The sequence below is a fragment of the Vicia villosa genome, linkage group LG1, assembly GCF_029867415.1.
Source record: "Vicia villosa cultivar HV-30 ecotype Madison, WI linkage group LG1, Vvil1.0, whole genome shotgun sequence".
Taxonomy (NCBI): domain Eukaryota; kingdom Viridiplantae; phylum Streptophyta; class Magnoliopsida; order Fabales; family Fabaceae; genus Vicia; species Vicia villosa.
Window position 1 is genome coordinate 221,359,765 of NC_081180.1, and position 18,976 is coordinate 221,378,740.

Genomic DNA, 18,976 nt, shown 5'->3' on the forward strand with positions numbered 1-18,976 from the left:
CCATTGGGCCGTCTCAAACATTTGCCACAAGGGCCGTCTCAAACATTTGCCACAAGGGCCGTCTCAAATAATTGCCACAAGGGCCGTCTTAAACAATGCAATGGATGCGACTCAAATGATGCACATCCACAAACACAACTTAAACCACTTAATCAACTTAAACGACATAATCAACTTGAACGACATAATCAACTTAAACAACATAACCATATCAACTAAACAACATCAACTCAATGCCAAGGTTCTATGGCAATAACCGTATCATAGTATTTTACCACATCTCAATCACGTCATCACATCATATCAACATACAACATCTATTCAACTTCATTCTTATCAACATAATACAAATTATCAACAATGACCATAGGGTCTACAACAACAACGACAAGTTCATCATGTTATAGCAACAATAACAATTCAACATATTGCACAACAACATCAACAAACATCCACATGTTACAACAGTAACAACGATTCATCATGTTACAACAAAAACAGTTCATTATATTGCACAACAACAACAAACATCAACAAATTCTTCATATTCCTTAATTCAAGTAATCATCATAACACGTTATATTCAACTTCCTAATAAAGACATATATATTCTTTATTCATCACATGGCATCATCGTCGACTCATACATATCAAATACGCACAATTAATCACATATAGCATACAACATCTTTATCAATTATGCATATCTTCACATATCTCATTATATAATTATAAGGAAGGAACATATTATCATTTCAATAACATTGTATCGTCATAAGGAAAACATACATCAAGATATACCGCAACATGGTTACATTGATTCATAGCAAAGAACATACTTCACATGTTAACACAACATAGTTCATCACTTATTCCTAATAAAAATAATAGGAGAATGAATCCTATGAATCATTTTATTGCATCATGATATAGTTCATTGCGTTAGCTTTCTAACGCTTCAAACGGCGCATAAAACGGAGTTACGGATCAAAAGTTACATCATTTCAAAGTTTGGAAAAAGTTCTGTAAAACAGGGTTCGCGGTGCGAACTGAGTGAATCCAATTTTTCCTGAGTTTCTGCCAGGCAGTTCGCGGCGCGAACAGAGGTTCGCGGCGCGAACTGAGTGAATCCAATTTTTCCTGAGTTTCTGCCAGGCAGTTCGCGGCGCGAACAGAGGTTCGCGGCGAGAACAGTGGTTCGCGGCGCGAACTGGCGATTTTCAGAAAACCCCAAACACAGAAAACAGCATACGAAACCCATCCAAAAACCCTCAAACTCAACCCAATCAAGCTGAAAACACCAACCATCATGAACAACAATGGAATACATGTTATAAACACAAATACAACACATATTATGGATCTTCTAACATCATAACAATCATCAAACATCAATTAAAACACATTTCAAATCATGAATTTACACATTTGTTCATAAACCCTAACATCTCTACACACAACTTCCATGGAGAATAACATACAATCTAACCCACCATATACATCATCATGCCAACCCTTAGAGAGGAAGAACCCCACCCTTACCTTATCAAAAGCTTCATCTTCATCAATGGAGTTCTTCCTCTTCATGCCATAGCTTTCCCTCTTCCTTCCCTTCTTTCTCTTCTTTCTCTTATTTCTCTTCTTTCTCTTCTTTCACCAAAATGAGTTATGAGGTTTAATCTCTAAAACCCTAACTCTTACTATCCTTCTTTTCTTTATTGGGCTTAACCCATAATCCAATCTCATATTCTATATAGGCCCAATTCATAATATCTCTTTAATTACTCAATTAATCCGAATAACACACATAATTGAATAACCACCTATCATAACGAATATTATTCCCAAAAATATTCCCCAACTATAATGGCTCCTCAACTTAATTAATACCAACTCGCAATTGTATTTCTCTGACTAATCCGACCATAAACTTAACTGCTCAAATCAACATATTAATCCAATTACGCCTTTAGAATAATACCGATAAATACCGACTTCGACTAATTCCAACGAATAAATCCTTGATTTAATTTAATTAAATAATTAATTAAATTCAGGGTGTTACAACTCTCCCCCACTTAGAATATTTTCGTCCTCGAAAATCTATCCGACATAATCATCCTTAACTTCGCTTCTATCTCTCTGATCCTCAGTTGCGTTTGACAATATGTCCACTACCAAAACAACTTAATCTGACTTAAATCCAGCGTCAATTATTTTACATCTCTACGAGATACTTGTTAACAACTTACCGACCATTTCACGAACCTCCCGACTTACCAACACTTAAGGTATCAATAATAATAACACGCTCAAATGTGGAGATACAATCTTACTTCATTAACTTAGAAACAGAGTCATCACTGCTCAACCATACCTTGACATATGATTCTTAAGGTAGTAACACTCATAACCCTCATATACTCGGGTGTCCAACGCTATACCATTATCGTAACAACATCCTTAACATCAGAACACATACATACTTTTATTCCCATAATTATACATTCCAATCTTCAACAAACACCAACAACTCTCTCTACCTCGTTGTATCACTTTATAGTGTCATCAACATAGCCAACATAATCAACTCAGTCATAGTACAAAATATCACTTCTTACTTACAGAGTCCAACAACAATATCACGATAACAGAAACCAGAACATGTATAGCATCAACTTAACAAGATCACTCAATGAATACACCCAACATCACCATAAACTAACAAATCCAATATTATCCTTATAAACTCAGCAAGTATTCACGAGAAAATATCATATTTCCGACACATCGTTCTTATCTCAACACCCACCAAATCAAACATGCAGATCAAGATATATCATTATCCTAGGCTTTCGATACCTAGTTCTTCACCTCTAACAAACACACATGCATAGCAACTGCGCCACCTTACACATCCGTTGCGCAACTCTGATAATCCATCTTAAGTCACCATCCACGTAAAATCTTTCCTTCAACTACAGGGTTCACAATCAATCTAGTTCAGACTTCCTTAAACATTCACTACCAAAATCGATGCTCACTCGACATCATCAATTCTTCACTTTGCGACGTTATCTCGCCTATAAACCACCTTTTCTGACCTGTTCGTTACTTCTTAATCATTCATGGATACTTTTCCGTTGGTTCACACCAACCAGAGAGAAACAATCTTCATGACATAACATTCATCCCTTTATGCACTATCAAGCTAGCAAGACACGTCTATGCCATCCCATCACAATTTCGTCTACTATCAACAAGAGATTAAGGGTGATCAAGTCCTCAATTTGTCAATAGATAGCCGACAACCATAATGGAGTATAAACCATCATTACCAACATTAATAATGTTCTTTTCCAACTTGTACTCATATCACTAGAAGTAATATGATTCCGTAATTCACTAATCTTTCAAAATCATCCGAAAAAGCTAACACCGACGTCTTGCAGCTACTTTCTTAAACACATCTGACGATACATCAGAACAAAAATTCATGTACACCATTATCCGCACTTCTTATTATTGAAATCATACTCATCTCTTCGCATTACCAATTCTTACTCGCGCTTCATAAAGTTTCAACAACTTTAACGGCTTCTACTACTGCCTCAATCACTTGCATCAATCTTACAGCAATACTTCTTTTAATCACTGATCCAACATCGATATCTTACGCAAGGTTGCTCAACCAATAACTTCACAGTCCATCAGCAGCACTGGAATATCGCACCTTCTAAATTCCATCTTCTAGAATTTATTCTTGTTACTTACAGTTAGCTTCAGACACATCAAGAGCTTGCACCATACTCGCATACCAACAACCTCTACATAGCTCCTCATCCTTTGAGAAGTGAACATAAAAAAAAATTCCTGCTCACCCTCTTCCTCAAGGTGCTCCACTTAATTAGCAACAAAAATCTTAATTCCAAGTCATATTCGATTCAGGAGACAACAAACTCCAACAACACTTGCACTATCGCCCTCAGCAGCATACTACATCCTACAATTGAAACAGAACCGAGCAGCATAGCTTCTCCTCCACTTAGCTTCAAACCAACTCCTGCAGACAAACGATCAGTAGAACAACAAGTATCGACAGTGTTTCACACACTCGTCGCGTACACGGGAATAAACAACATTAGAAAACCTTGGCCGGACGGACCGACCAGCTCTGATACCACTATTATAACACCCCAAATCTACCCCGCAATTATAAGCGAAAATCAGAGTGCATTTAAAAATATTCATCAAATGATGGGATGTCACAATTTTACTCAACCAAGCAAACATACTTATATTGCATTTAATAAAGAACAAAACTTCATTCACCACTTACAACTTAAACTTATAAACATCTTTATTATTCGACTTAACACAAGTGTCATCATGGAATACAATAATCAAGTAATAATAACTAATCCCCCCCGAGTGCTACGTATCAGAGCAATGGACACCAACTCGACTTGCCATAAAGCAACATAAAGACTTCACATAAATAACCTCGGACCTCCACGACTAATCTTGAGCACCTGCCCATTTCCCATGGTAGGGGAAATATCAGCAAAGGGGTGAGATATCTTACAATATAAAGGAATGCATGATAAATAATATAGGAGATATAGATCATACATAATTTCACCACTTCGCATCATATAACATCTTGCAACAAGTTTCACCGCAAAACAACTTATCAATATAATACGACTTTCAAAACGGCAACGATGTCATTAATCACATATTCAAATATAAAAGTATGATATCAAATACGTCACAACCAACATATCATTATCACGTCACAACAAACACCTCGTCATCTCAACAATCCAAATACAATTCAAATGCGACTCGAATGTGACTCAAACTTATGCATATCCATGTGGTACCATTGGAGTAAAACTCCCGTCTCAAACAGCTTGCCATTGGGCCGTCTCAAACATTTGCCACAAGGGCCGTCTCAAACATTTGCCACAAGGGCCGTCTCAAATAATTGCCACAAGGGCCGTCTTAAACAATGCAATGGATGCGACTCAAATGATGCACATCCACAAACACAACTTAAACCACTTAATCAACTTAAACGACATAATCAACTTGAACGACATAATCAACTTAAACAACATAACCATATCAACTAAACAACATCAACTCAATGCCAAGGTTCTATGGCAATAACCGTATCATAGTATTTTACCACATCTCAATCACGTCATCACATCATATCAACATACAACATCTATTCAACTTCATTCTTATCAACATAATACAAATTATCAACAATGACCATAGGGTCTACAACAACAACGACAAGTTCATCATGTTATAGCAACAATAACAATTCAACATATTGCACAACAACAACAACAACAAACATCCACATGTTACAACAGTAACAACGATTCATCATGTTACAACAAAAACAATTCATTATATTGCACAACAACAACAAACATCAACAAATTCTTCATATTCCTTAATTCAAGTAATCATCATAACACGTTATATTCAACTTCCTAATAAAGACATATATATTCTTAATTCATCACATGGCATCATCGTCGACTCATACATATCAAATACGCACAATTAATCACATATAGCATACAACATCTTTATCAATTATGCATATCTTCACATATCTCATTATATAATTATAAGGAAGGCACATATTATCATTTCAATAACATTGTATCGTCATAAGGAAAACATACATCAAGATATACCGCAACATGGTTACATTGATTCATAGCAAAGAACATACTTCACATGTTAACACAACATAGTTCATCACTTATTCCTAATAAACATAATAGGAGAATGAATCCTATGAATCATTTTATTGCATCATGATATAGTTCATTGTGTTAGCTTTCTAACGCTTCGAACGGCGCATAAAACGGAGTTACGGATCAAAAGTTACATCATTTCAAAGTTTGGAAAAAGTTCTGTAAAACAGGGTTTGCGGCGCGAATTGAGTGAATCCAATTTTTCCTGAGTTTCTGCCAGGCAGTTCGCGGCGCGAACAGAGGTTCGCGGCGCGAACTGGCGATTTTCAGAAAACCCCAAACACAGAAAATGTAACACCCCATATTTTCTAATTTTAATTTAATCGGAAATTAAATTATTATTTAGAATTATTTAGTATTTTGTTGAATTATTGGAGAATTATGGATTAAGGGCCATTGGGCCGGATGGTGAGATTAGTAGTATGGGGGTGCTAAGTGAGTAAGCCCATTACTAAATATTTTATGTTTTCATAAAATAAAGAAAATAAGGAAATAGAGTCAGAACGTGAAAAATGAGAAGTGGAAGAGAAGAGCTGAGGAACGTAAAGAGGAACCAAAGAGGAAGAAGACCAATCAAGAATCTTTGGCTAAGGTAAGGGGGGACTCTTCCAATTACCATCTCTTATTGTAATTATGGATGATAGTGCATGTTTGGTTGTGTTGTTGAGTCAATTTGATCATATGTCAGAGTTAGGTTTTGGAATAATTTTAATAGAAGTTGAATAATTGATGAATACCTCTGTGAATTCTATATAGAATTGTATGTTAATTGATGTTTGCGTTGTGGGTATTATATCAATTGTTGTGTTGTTGTGTTCTTCCATGAAACACTGAATCTGAGTTATGGGTTTCCAATAATTGGATAGAAAGTTAGGTTTTAATGTGTAAAACTGACATAGGATAATAGATTGATGAAATTGGATGAATACCATATGTTAATGTGTAAAAAGATGGTGTTTTAGACTTAAAATCGTAGCCTGTTATGAGTGAAAACGAGTGGAAAACGTACTGGTGCGAAATTGCATATTTTTGGAGAAAACTGGTGAAATGCGTATGAGATTTGGTGATACGCGTATGGGAGCGTATGGATGAGGCCATACGCGTATGGGTGTGTTCATACTCGTATGGAAATTCTCAGTGTAAAATTAGTTCTGTTGATTCGCGTATGGGATGGCTGATACGCGTATGGGTTTGGGCCATACGCGTATGGGAGCGTATGGGAGGTGCCATACTCGTATGGGTTCTGTGTGTAAAAATTCTGTTTTTGTGATTTTCTTCGAAAGTTCAATGATGCGTAACTTTTGATCCGTAACTCCGTTTTTAGTGCCGTTTCGAGTATGATGAACCTTATGAGATAACCTATGAGTTTAAATGATAAAATGAGGTGTAGCTTTCAATTAATTTTGAATTATGAATTTATTGTTTGATGAATGATGTATTGTACATATATATGATGAGATATGACAATACATGCTATGTTTTAAACATGATTCGTATGATGATCTTGTTTGATTTTGTAATGGAACTCATGAGATATTTCATGTGATAATACGAGTATGATTTGAATACTTTGTTCGTTTGATGGATGATATATTGTTGACATATGTGATGAGATGTGACAATATAAGACGTGTTTTGAAAACATGATTATGTGATGATTGTTGAGGATTGTACAATGATGATTGAATTGTTTTGGAAGATGTGAATACATGTATATTCTTACTTTTGATGATGATGATTAGTGTAATACATGTATGTTCTGTACTGATGGTGATGATGATCGATTGTATTGAATGATGTAATGTATATATGAACATGCTTAGTATTGATGATGATGATGATGAAATGAGTATAGATGATGCTACTCACAGAATGGTGATGATGAAAGTATGTTATATATATGTTGCATGCATTCATAAACATGGGCTGAATCCTATATGATGAGAGGATTCAGCGAGGGGCAGGATTCCCATTGTGTGGAATTTGTGCTGGCAGGGCCGTATCTGAATTGACGATAGATCGGTCGGTGGATGATTCCACTGGTGATGTTTGGTACCACATGCATAGTGTCAGTTGCATTCATATGCATGGATTTGATAACGTGGCTGAATGTATTTCATTGTTATGATTGGTATTGTGTGTTTTGTGTGATGATGGATTATCTGAATATAGATGGATTGGGTGAATAATATAACTATTGATGTGTTGTTATTTATAATGCAATAATATTTGTTAATTGCGAATGAGACTCACTCTTACACTATATTTTCAGATTGAGGATAGCGGCTCCGACTCGGTGAGGATTAGCTCATGAGTCAATATGTTGTTTAGCGTCGGGTCATGCTCTGATAGGTGTAACACTGGGGGAAACGTTGTTTTTGAGTTTATGATAATAACTCATTTTTGTTTAATTTATTTGAGGATTAATAAATCGATTATGTGATGTAACTTGATGATGTTATTCCGCTGTGTCAACATGATATATTATGAATTATGAGTTATAATGAAATGTCTCTTAGTGAATGCATGACATATGACCGATGTTGTTTATTTTATTTATGAATTGTGACGCCCTTGTGCATGTTACTCTGATTTAATTATTAATTTCCGTGGGGGTTTAGAAGGGTGTTACAATAGTGGTATCAGAGCAGGTCGGTCCGTCCGGCCAATTGTCGAGTCAATTAAGTTGCACGACAGTTGAATACTGTCGGTGTTTTATCCCTTGGTACGCGACATGTGAGTGAATCACTGTCGGTACTTGGTTGTTTGTTGCAGGTGTTGGATTGAAACAAGTGGGGGAGAAGCTTCGCTTCTCGGTTATGTTTCAGTTGTAAGAAGATTGATTCGGTAGGTGGTTGTTGGCAACAGTGTGAGCGTTGTCGGAGTTTGTTGTTTCCCGAGTCGAAGGTGACTTGGAATTAAGAATTGATTGGTAATTGATTTGGAACATCTTGAAGGAAGATGATTAGAGGTATTTGGTGATTATTTGTAGGAGAGGAAAATTGGAATTTTGCGATGTGTCAGCTCTGCTGGTGTGCTGCGAAGTTGTCAGTTGAGTAGCCTTGGGTCTTGGAAGAGGATCAGTTGTAAGTTTGCAAAGAGGATTGCTGTAGTAACGTTTCAGAAATCGCACTTCGGCGATGGGATGTGTTGCTCAAGTTATAATAATGTTTGGAAGTGAAGAGATAGGATAAAGGACTGTTTGGAATGCGATCGAATTGAAGAGAATGAGTTTTCGAGTGAGATTTTCGTAAGCAAAACGCAGGAAAATTGCTGAATAGCTGCGGAACTTCGAAAATTCATAACTGGAGTTCTGGACATCCGATTTGAGTTCCGTTTGAAGCGTCGGAAAGCTAACGAGATGAACTTTGTTATAAAAATGGTTGCAGCAGCTGTAACATATTTAATTGTGACAGGATGACGTTGGAAAGAGGTGAAGTTACGGTTACTCTTGTTCTTAGAACTAGACTTATTGGTACTGCACGGGATGTCAGTGTCAGTGTTGAATGGATCGAAGGAATAATTAAAAGGTTTGTTGAGGAGTAATTTTAAGAATTGAATTTACCAATTGAGGAGTTTTGGATATATCGTATAGAGTGTCGCTGCATGATGTCAGTGTTGCATTTTCGGGCATTGATTGGAAAATTCATATCTTGAGTTCCGAGTGTCGGATTAATGTGCCGTTTGAACCTATGAAGAGGAGAGATTATGTTCTTCATTATGGTAGAGTTATAAATACAGTAGATGTGATCCTATGAGAAGATATTGTGAAGTCGGTTAAGGAAGCGTGAAACTTGTTGAATATGAATGGTTCTTACCGCGATTGTTTGAAACGAAGTTGAGTAGAACATGTTATTGATGAGATGTTCGGCAATAAAAGTGGTTTGAGGGCCGATGGATTTTAGTGAGAAGTGAATTAGTAGTAAAGATGGGATAAACTTTAGAACCATTGGAATTGTATTTGTGATGGCAAAGTAACGATAAGTATAAAAGAAGAATCGTGGGGAATTTCTAACATTTGTTGACGTGAGGAAGACTTTGTTGGGATTCCGAGTGGGATGATATTTGGACGTGAAGGATGTAATAGAATTTGGAGTAAAACCGCAAGTTATGAATATTGTGCTATTGTGTTGCGTAGGGAGTCTTTAAATATGTCGGTGCTAATGATGAATGAGTTGGATTTAATTGGACAATTTTGAGACTTGAGTTGGTATGTGAAGGCACTCCTAATAGTGTTAGATTGGGTATGCTAGAAGACGACTAGTGGTATTCTTGATGAGATTAGAAAAGATCAGAAAGATGACGTTGAGTTGATCGATAGGTTGACTTTGAATTACCAAGGTAAAGGCGGTGAATTTAGAATCGACGAGAACGGTGTAATGAGGTTGAGTGATTGGATTTGTGTAACTGATGTTTTGAGCTTCGGAAGAATATTCTAGAAGAAGGACACCGTAGTGGATTATTGAACTATGACGATGATAATGAGTTTGGGTACAAACTCGGAAATGGACACTATTATGTAGTAACGACGGTTTATGCTTAAATATGATTTTCAACTAATATTGACAAATTTAGGACTTGATCACCCTAAATCTCTTGTTGGTAGTAGAGGGAATCATATAGAAGAGATAAGCTTGTTTTGTTACCTTAATGGTTTAAGATGTGATGAATATTAAACCGTGAGAATAATCACTCACCATGCTGTGTGGACTTATGAAGAAGTGAATAGGAAAGAGTGCAACATATTGGACGATGACTTAAGACGGGTAATCAGAGTCGCGCAGCGAAAGTGTGATGTGGAGTAGGGTTATGAGTACTGCTCGCGGGAAATAAGGAATTAATATGTCGGAAGCTTACATAGAGAATATGTATTGATTTGTATATTGGATTTTGAATCCCGTGGATGTAAGGATGTTGTGTCGAAGAATTATAACTCTTTTGAATAATTGTCGAGATGATGAATATGTTATTACGATTGTACGTAGTTAATGAGTATGTATTCGGCGAAATTAAAACGAAGAGTTGATGTTATATGATGTTGTAATAATTTTGTGCTGTTATTGAGGCGATATTGTAAATTACATATATAATGAGGAATTACACTCTATGAAGGACGGAGTTGATTTCATTCTTAGTAGAGAGCGTGACTTAGTTGAGCTATTTTGTAAGCGATGGTATATTGAGGCTGATGAGTGTGCACTGGTTCGGATGGTTAGGATGTTTTAATAGAGGAAGTAAATCAGGAATTGGTTTTGTTGGATGCAAGTAAGGATTGCTAAATGGTAGATTAGTACCATGAATGATGAAGAATGATTCTTGAAACGAATGAGTAAAGAGAGTCGGAATCGGGTAAAACTCAGAAATCTATTTGGTATAGATGATTGTGATGAGTAGTCAGAGTAGTGCGGAAAAAGCGGAATGTAAAGTGTTGGATAATCGATGGCTTGACTTAAGAGGAGTCAGATAATTGGAATTCAACGGTATAGGGATATGAGTATTGAGTTCTTGAAGGAAGCAGTTGGTGAAAAGTGTAAGTATTATTTTATCGCTCAGATGGAAGAGTATGTCTAAGGTTGGTATGTTTGGTAGATGGTATGCATTACTGCAGTGTTGATCAGTGTGATCATACTATAGATTGTGTGATTGTATTACTCGGTTGTTGAGCGTATTGTATTGGTTGTACCTCAATGTTCTGTTGTTGTTAACCTTTTGGAGATATAACGAGCTGGTTACTTGGGATATGTTTTCGAGGACGAAAACTCTTTTAGTGGGGGAGAGTTGTAACACCCCATATTTTCTAATTTTAATTTAATCGGAAATTAAATTATTATTTAGAATTATTTAGTATTTTGTTGAATTATTGGAGAATTATGGATTAAGGGCCATTGGGCCGGATGGTGAGATTAGTAGTATGGGGGTGCTAAGTGAGTAAGCCCATTACTAAATATTTTATGTTTTCATAAAATAAAGAAAATAAGGAAATAGAGTCAGAACGTGAAAAATGAGAAGTGGAAGAGAAGAGCTGAGGAACGTAAAGAGGAACCAAAGAGGAAGAAGACCAATCAAGAATCTTTGGCTAAGGTAAGGGGGGACTCTTCCAATTACCATCTCTTATTGTAATTATGGATGATAGTGCATGTTTGGTTGTGTTGTTGAGTCAATTTGATCATATGTCAGAGTTAGGTTTTGGAATAATTTTAATAGAAGTTGAATAATTGATGAATACCTCTGTGAATTCTATATAGAATTGTATGTTAATTGATGTTTGCGTTGTGGGTATTATATCAATTGTTGTGTTGTTGTGTTCTTCCATGAAACACTGAATCTGAGTTATGGGTTTCCAATAATTGGATAGAAAGTTAGGTTTTAATGTGTAAAACTGACATAGGATAATAGATTGATGAAATTGGATGAATACCATATGTTAATGTGTAAAAAGATGGTGTTTTAGTCTTAAAATCGTAGCCTGTTATGAGTGAAAACGAGTGGAAAACGTACTGGTGCGAAATTGCATATTTTTGGAGAAAACTGGTGAAATGCGTATGAGATTTGGTGATACGCGTATGGGAGCGTATGGATGAGGCCATACGCGTATGGGTGTGTTCATACTCGTATGGAAATTCTCAGTGTAAAATTAGTTCTGTTGATTCGCGTATGGGATGGCTGATACGCGTATGGGTTTGGGCCATACGCGTATGGGAGCGTATGGGAGGTGCCATACTCGTATGGGTTCTGTGTGTAAAAATTCTGTTTTTGTGATTTTCTTCGAAAGTTCAATGATGCGTAACTTTTGATCCGTAACTCCGTTTTTAGTGCCGTTTCGAGTATGATGAACCTTATGAGATAACCTATGAGTTTAAATGATAAAATGAGGTGTAGCTTTCAATTAATTTTGAATTATGAATTTATTGTTTGATGAATGATGTATTGTACATATATATGATGAGATATGACAATACATGCTATGTTTTAAACATGATTCGTATGATGATCTTGTTTGATTTTGTAATGGAACTCATGAGATATTTCATGTGATAATACGAGTATGATTTGAATACTTTGTTCGTTTGATGGATGATATATTGTTGACATATGTGATGAGATGTGACAATATAAGACGTGTTTTGAAAACATGATTATGTGATGATTGTTGAGGATTGTACAATGATGATTGAATTGTTTTGGAAGATGTGAATACATATATATTCTTACTTTTGATGATGATGATTAGTGTAATACATGTATGTTCTGTACTGATGGTGATGATGATCGATTGTATTGAATGATGTAATGTATATATGAACATGCTTAGTATTGATGATGATGATGATGAAATGAGTATAGATGATGCTACTCACAGAATGGTGATGATGAAAGTATGTTATATATATGTTGCATGCATTCATAAACATGGGCTGAATCCTATATGATGAGAGGATTCAGCGAGGGGAAGGATTCCCATTGTGTGGAATTTGTGCTGGCAGGGCCGTATCTGAATTGACGATAGATCGGTCGGTGGATGATTCCACTGGTGATGTTTGGTACCACATGCATAGTGTCAGTTGCATTCATATGCATGGATTTGATAACGTGGCTGAATGTATTTCATTGTTATGATTGGTATTGTGTGTTTTGTGTGATGATGGATTATCTGAATATAGATGGATTGGGTGAATAATATAACTATTGATGTGTTGTTATTTATAATGCAATAATATTTGTTAATTGCGAATGAGACTCACCCTTACACTATATTTTCAGATTGAGGATAGCGGCTCCGACTCGGTGAGGATTAGCTCATGAGTCAATATGTTGTTTAGCGTCGGGTCATGCTCTGATAGGTGTAACACTGGGGGAAACGTTGTTTTTGAGTTTATGATAATAACTCATTTTTGTTTAATTTATTTGAGGATTAATAAACCGATTATGTGATGTAACTTGATGATGTTATTCCGCTGTGTCAACATGATATATTATGAATTATGAGTTATAATGAAATGTCTCTTAGTGAATGCATGACATATGACCGATGTTGTTTATTTTATTTATGAATTGTGACGCCCTTGTGCATGTTACTCTGATTTAATTATTAATTTCCGTGGGGGTTTAGAAGGGTGTTACAGAAAACAGCATACGAAACCCATCCAAAAACCCCCAAACTCAACCCAATCAAGCTGAAAACACCAACCATCATGAACAACAATGGAATACATGTTATAAACACAAATACAACACATATTATGGATCTTCTAACATCATAACAATCATCAAACATCAATTAAAACACATTTCAAATCATGAATTTACACATTTGTTCATAAACCCTAACATCTCTACACACAACTTCCATGGAGAATAACATACAATCTAACCCACCATATACATCATCATGCCAACCCTTAGAGAGTAAGAACCCCACCCTTACCTTATCAAAAGCTTCATCGTCATCAACGGAGTTCTTCCTCTTCATGCCATAGCTTTCCCTCTTCCTTCCCTTCTTTCTCTTCTTTCTCTTATTTCTCTTCTTTCACCAAAATGAGTTATGAGGTTTAATCTCTAAAACCCTAACTCTTACTATCCTTCTTTTCTTTATTGGACTTAACCCATAATCCAATCTCATATTCTATATAGGCCCAATTCATAATATCTCTTTAATTACTCAATTAATCCGAATAACACACATAATTGAATAACCACCTATCATAACGAATAGTATTCCCAATAATATTCCCCAACTATAATGGCTCCTCAACTTAATTAATACCAACTCGCAATTGTATTTCTCTGACTAATCCGACCATAAACTTAACTGCTCAAATCAACATATTAATCCAATTACGCCTTTAGAATAATACCGATAAATACCGACTTCGACTAATTCCAACGAATAAATCCTTGATTTAATTTAATTAAATAATTAATTAAATTCGGGGTGTTACAACTCTCCCCCACTTAAAATATTTTCGTCCTCGAAAATCTATCCGACATAATCATCCTTAACTTCGCTTCTATCTCTCTGATCCTCAGTTGCACTTGACAATATTTCCACTACCAAAACAACTTAATCTGACTTAAATCCAGCGTCAATTATTTTACATCTCTACGACATACTTGTTAACAACTTACCGACCATTTCACGAACCTCCCGACTTACCAACACTTAAGGTATCAATAATAATAACACGCTCAAATGTGGAGATACAATCTTACTTCATTAACTTAGAAACAGAGTCATCACTGCTCAACCATACCTTGACATATGATTCTTAAGGTAGTAACACTCATAACCCTCATACACTCGGGTGTCCAACGCTATACCATTATCGTAACAACATCCTTAACATCAGAACACATACATACTTTTATTCCCATAATTATACATTCCAATCTTCAACAAACACCAACAACTCTCTCTCTACCTCGTTGTATCACTTTATAGTGTCATCAACATAGCCAACATAATCAACTCAGTCATAGTACAAAATATCACTTCTTACTTACAGAGTCGAACAACAATATCACGATAACAGAAACCAGAACATGTATAGCATCAACTTAACAAGATCACTCAATGAATACACCCAACATCACCATAAACTAACAAATCCAATATTATCCTTATAAACTCAGCAAGTATTCACGAGAAAATATCATATTTCCGACACATCGTTCTTATCTCAACACCCACCAAATCAAACATGCAGATCAAGATATATCATTATCCTAGGCTTTCGATACCTAGTTCTTCACCTCTAACAAACACACATGCATAGCAACTGCGCCACCTTACACATCCGCTGCGCAACTCTGATAATCCATCTTAAGTCACCGTCCACGTAAAATCTTTCCTTCAACTACAGGGTTCACAATCAATCTAGTTCAGACTTCCTTAAACATTCATTACCAAAATCGATGCTCACTCGACATCATCAATTCTTCACTTTGCGACGTTATCTCGCCTATAAACCAACTTTTCTGACCTGTTCGTTACTTCTTAATCATTCATGGATACTTTTCCGTTGGTTCACACCAACCAGAGAGAAACAATCTTCATGACATAACAGTCATCCCTTTATGCACTATCAAGCTAGCAAGACACGTCTATGCCATCCAATCACGATTTCGTCTACTATCAACAAGAGATTAAGGGTGATCAAGTCCTCAATTTGTCAATAGATAGCTGATAACCATAATGGAGTATAAACCATCATTACCAACATTAATAATGTTCTTTTCCAACTTGTACTCATATCACTAGAAGTAATATGATTCCGTAATTCACTAATCTTTCAAAATCATCCGAAAAAGCTAACACCGACGTCTTGCAGCTACTTTCTTAAACACATCTGACGATACATCAGAACAAAAATTCATGTACACCATTATCCGCACTTCTTATTATTGAAATCATACTCATCTCTTCGCATTACCAATTCTTACTCGTGCTTCATAAAGTTTCAAAAACTTTAACGGCTTCTACTACTGCCTCAATCACTTGCATCAATCTTACAGCAATACTTCTTTTAATCACTGATCCAACATCGATATCTTACGCAAGGTTGCTCAACCAATAACTTCACAGTCCATCAGCAGCACTGGAATATCGCACCTTCTAAATTCCATCTTCTAGAATTTATTCTTGTTACTTACAGTTAGCTTCAGACACATCAAGAGCTTGCACCATACTCGCATACCAACAACCTCTACATAGCTCCTCATCCTTTGAGAAGTGAACATAAAAAAAAATTCCTGCTCACCCTCTTCCTCAAGGTGCTCCACTTAATTAGCAACAAAAATCTTAATTCCAAGTCATATTCGATTCAGGAAACAACAAACTCCAACAACACTTGCACTATCGCCCTCAGCAGCATACTACATCCTACAACTGAAACAGAACCGAGAAGCATAGCTTCTCCTCCACTTAGCTTCAAACCAACTCCTGCAGACAAACGATCAGTAAAACAACAAGTATCGACAGTGTTTCACACACTCGTCGCGTACACGGGAATAAACAACATTAGACAACCTTGGCCGGACGGACCGACCAGCTCTGATACCACTATTATAACACCCCAAATCTACCCCGCAATTATAAGCGAAAATCAGAGTGCATTTAAAAATATTCATCAAATGATGGGATGTCACAATTTGACTCAACCAAACAAACATACTTATATAGCATTTAATAAAGAACAAAACTTCATTCACCACTTACAACTTAAACTTATAAACATCTTTATTATTCGACTTAACACAAGTGTCATCATGGAATACAATAATCAAGTAATAATAACTAATCCCCCCCGAGTGCTACGTATCAGAGCAATGGACACCAACTCGACTTGCCATAAAGCAACATAAAGACTTCACATAAATAACCTCGGACCTCCACGACTAATCTTGAGCACCTGCCTATTTCCCATGGTAGGGGAAATATCAGCAAAGGGGTGAGATATCTTACAATATAAAGGAATGCATGATAAATAATATAGGAGATATAGATCATACATAATTTCACCACTTCGCATCATATAACATCTTGCAACAAGTTTCACCGCAAAACAACTTATCAATATAATACGACTTTAAAAACGGCAACGATGTCATTAATCACATATTCAAATATAAAAGTATGATATCAAATACGTCACAACCAACATATCATTATCACGTCACAACAAACACCTCGTCATCTCAACAATCCAAATACAATTCAAATGCGACTCGAATGTGACTCAAACTTATGCATATCCATGTGGTACCATTGGAGTAAAACTCCCGTCTCAAACAGTTTGCCATTGGGCCGTCTCAAACATTTGCCACAAGGGCCGTCTCAAACATTTGCCACAAGGGCCGTCTCAAATAATTTCCATAAGGGCCGTCTTAAACAATGCAATGGATGCGACTCAAATGATGCACATCCACAAACACAACTTAAACCACTTAATCAACTTAAACGACATAATCAACTTGAACGACATAATCAACTTAAACAACATAACCATATCAACTAAACAACATCAACTCAATGCCAAGGTTCTATGGCAATAACCGTATCATAGTATTTTACCACATCTCAATCACGTCATCACATCATATCAACATACAACATCTATTCAACTTCATTCTTATCAACATAATACAAATTATCAACAATGACCATAGGGTCTACAACAACAACGACAAGTTCATCATGTTATAGCAACAATAACAATTCAACATATTGCACAACAACAACAACAACAAACATCCACATTTTACAACAGTAACAACGATTCATCATGTTACAACAAAAACAATTCATTATATTGCACAACAACAACAAACATCAACAAATTCTTCATATTCCTTAATTCAAGTAATCATCATAACACGTTATATTCAACTTCCTAATAAAGACATATATATTCTTAATTCATCACATGGCATCATCGTCGACTCATACATATCAAATACGCACAATTAATCACATATAGCATACAACATCTTTATCAATTATGCATATCTTCACATATCTCATTATATAATTATAAGGAAGGCACATATTATCATTTCAGTAACATTGTATCGTCATAAGGAAAACATACATCAAGATATACCGTAACATGGTTACATTGATTCATAGCAAAGAACATACTTCACATGTTAACACAACATAGTTCATCACTTATTCCTAATAAACATAATAGGAGAATGAATCCTATGAATCATTTTATTGCATCATGATATAGTTCATTGCGTTAGCTTTCTAACGCTTCGAACGGCGCATAAAACGGAGTTACGGATCAAAAGTTACATCATTTCAAAGTTTGGAAAAAGTTCTGTAAAACAGGGTTCGCGGCGCGAACTGAGTGAATCCAATTTTTCCTGAGTTTCTGCCAGGCAGTTCGCGGCGCGAACAGAGGTTCGCGGCGCGAACTGGCGATTTTCAGAAAACCCCAAACACAGAAAACAGCATACGAAACCCATCCAAAAACCCCCAAACTCAACCCAATCAAGCTGAAAACACCAACCATCATGAACAACAATGGAATACATGTTATAAACACAAATACAACACATATTATGGATCTTCTAACATCATAACAATCATCAAACATCAATTAAAACACATTTCAAATCATGAATTTACACATTTGTTCATAAACCCTAACATCTCTACACACAACTTCCATGGAGAATAACATACA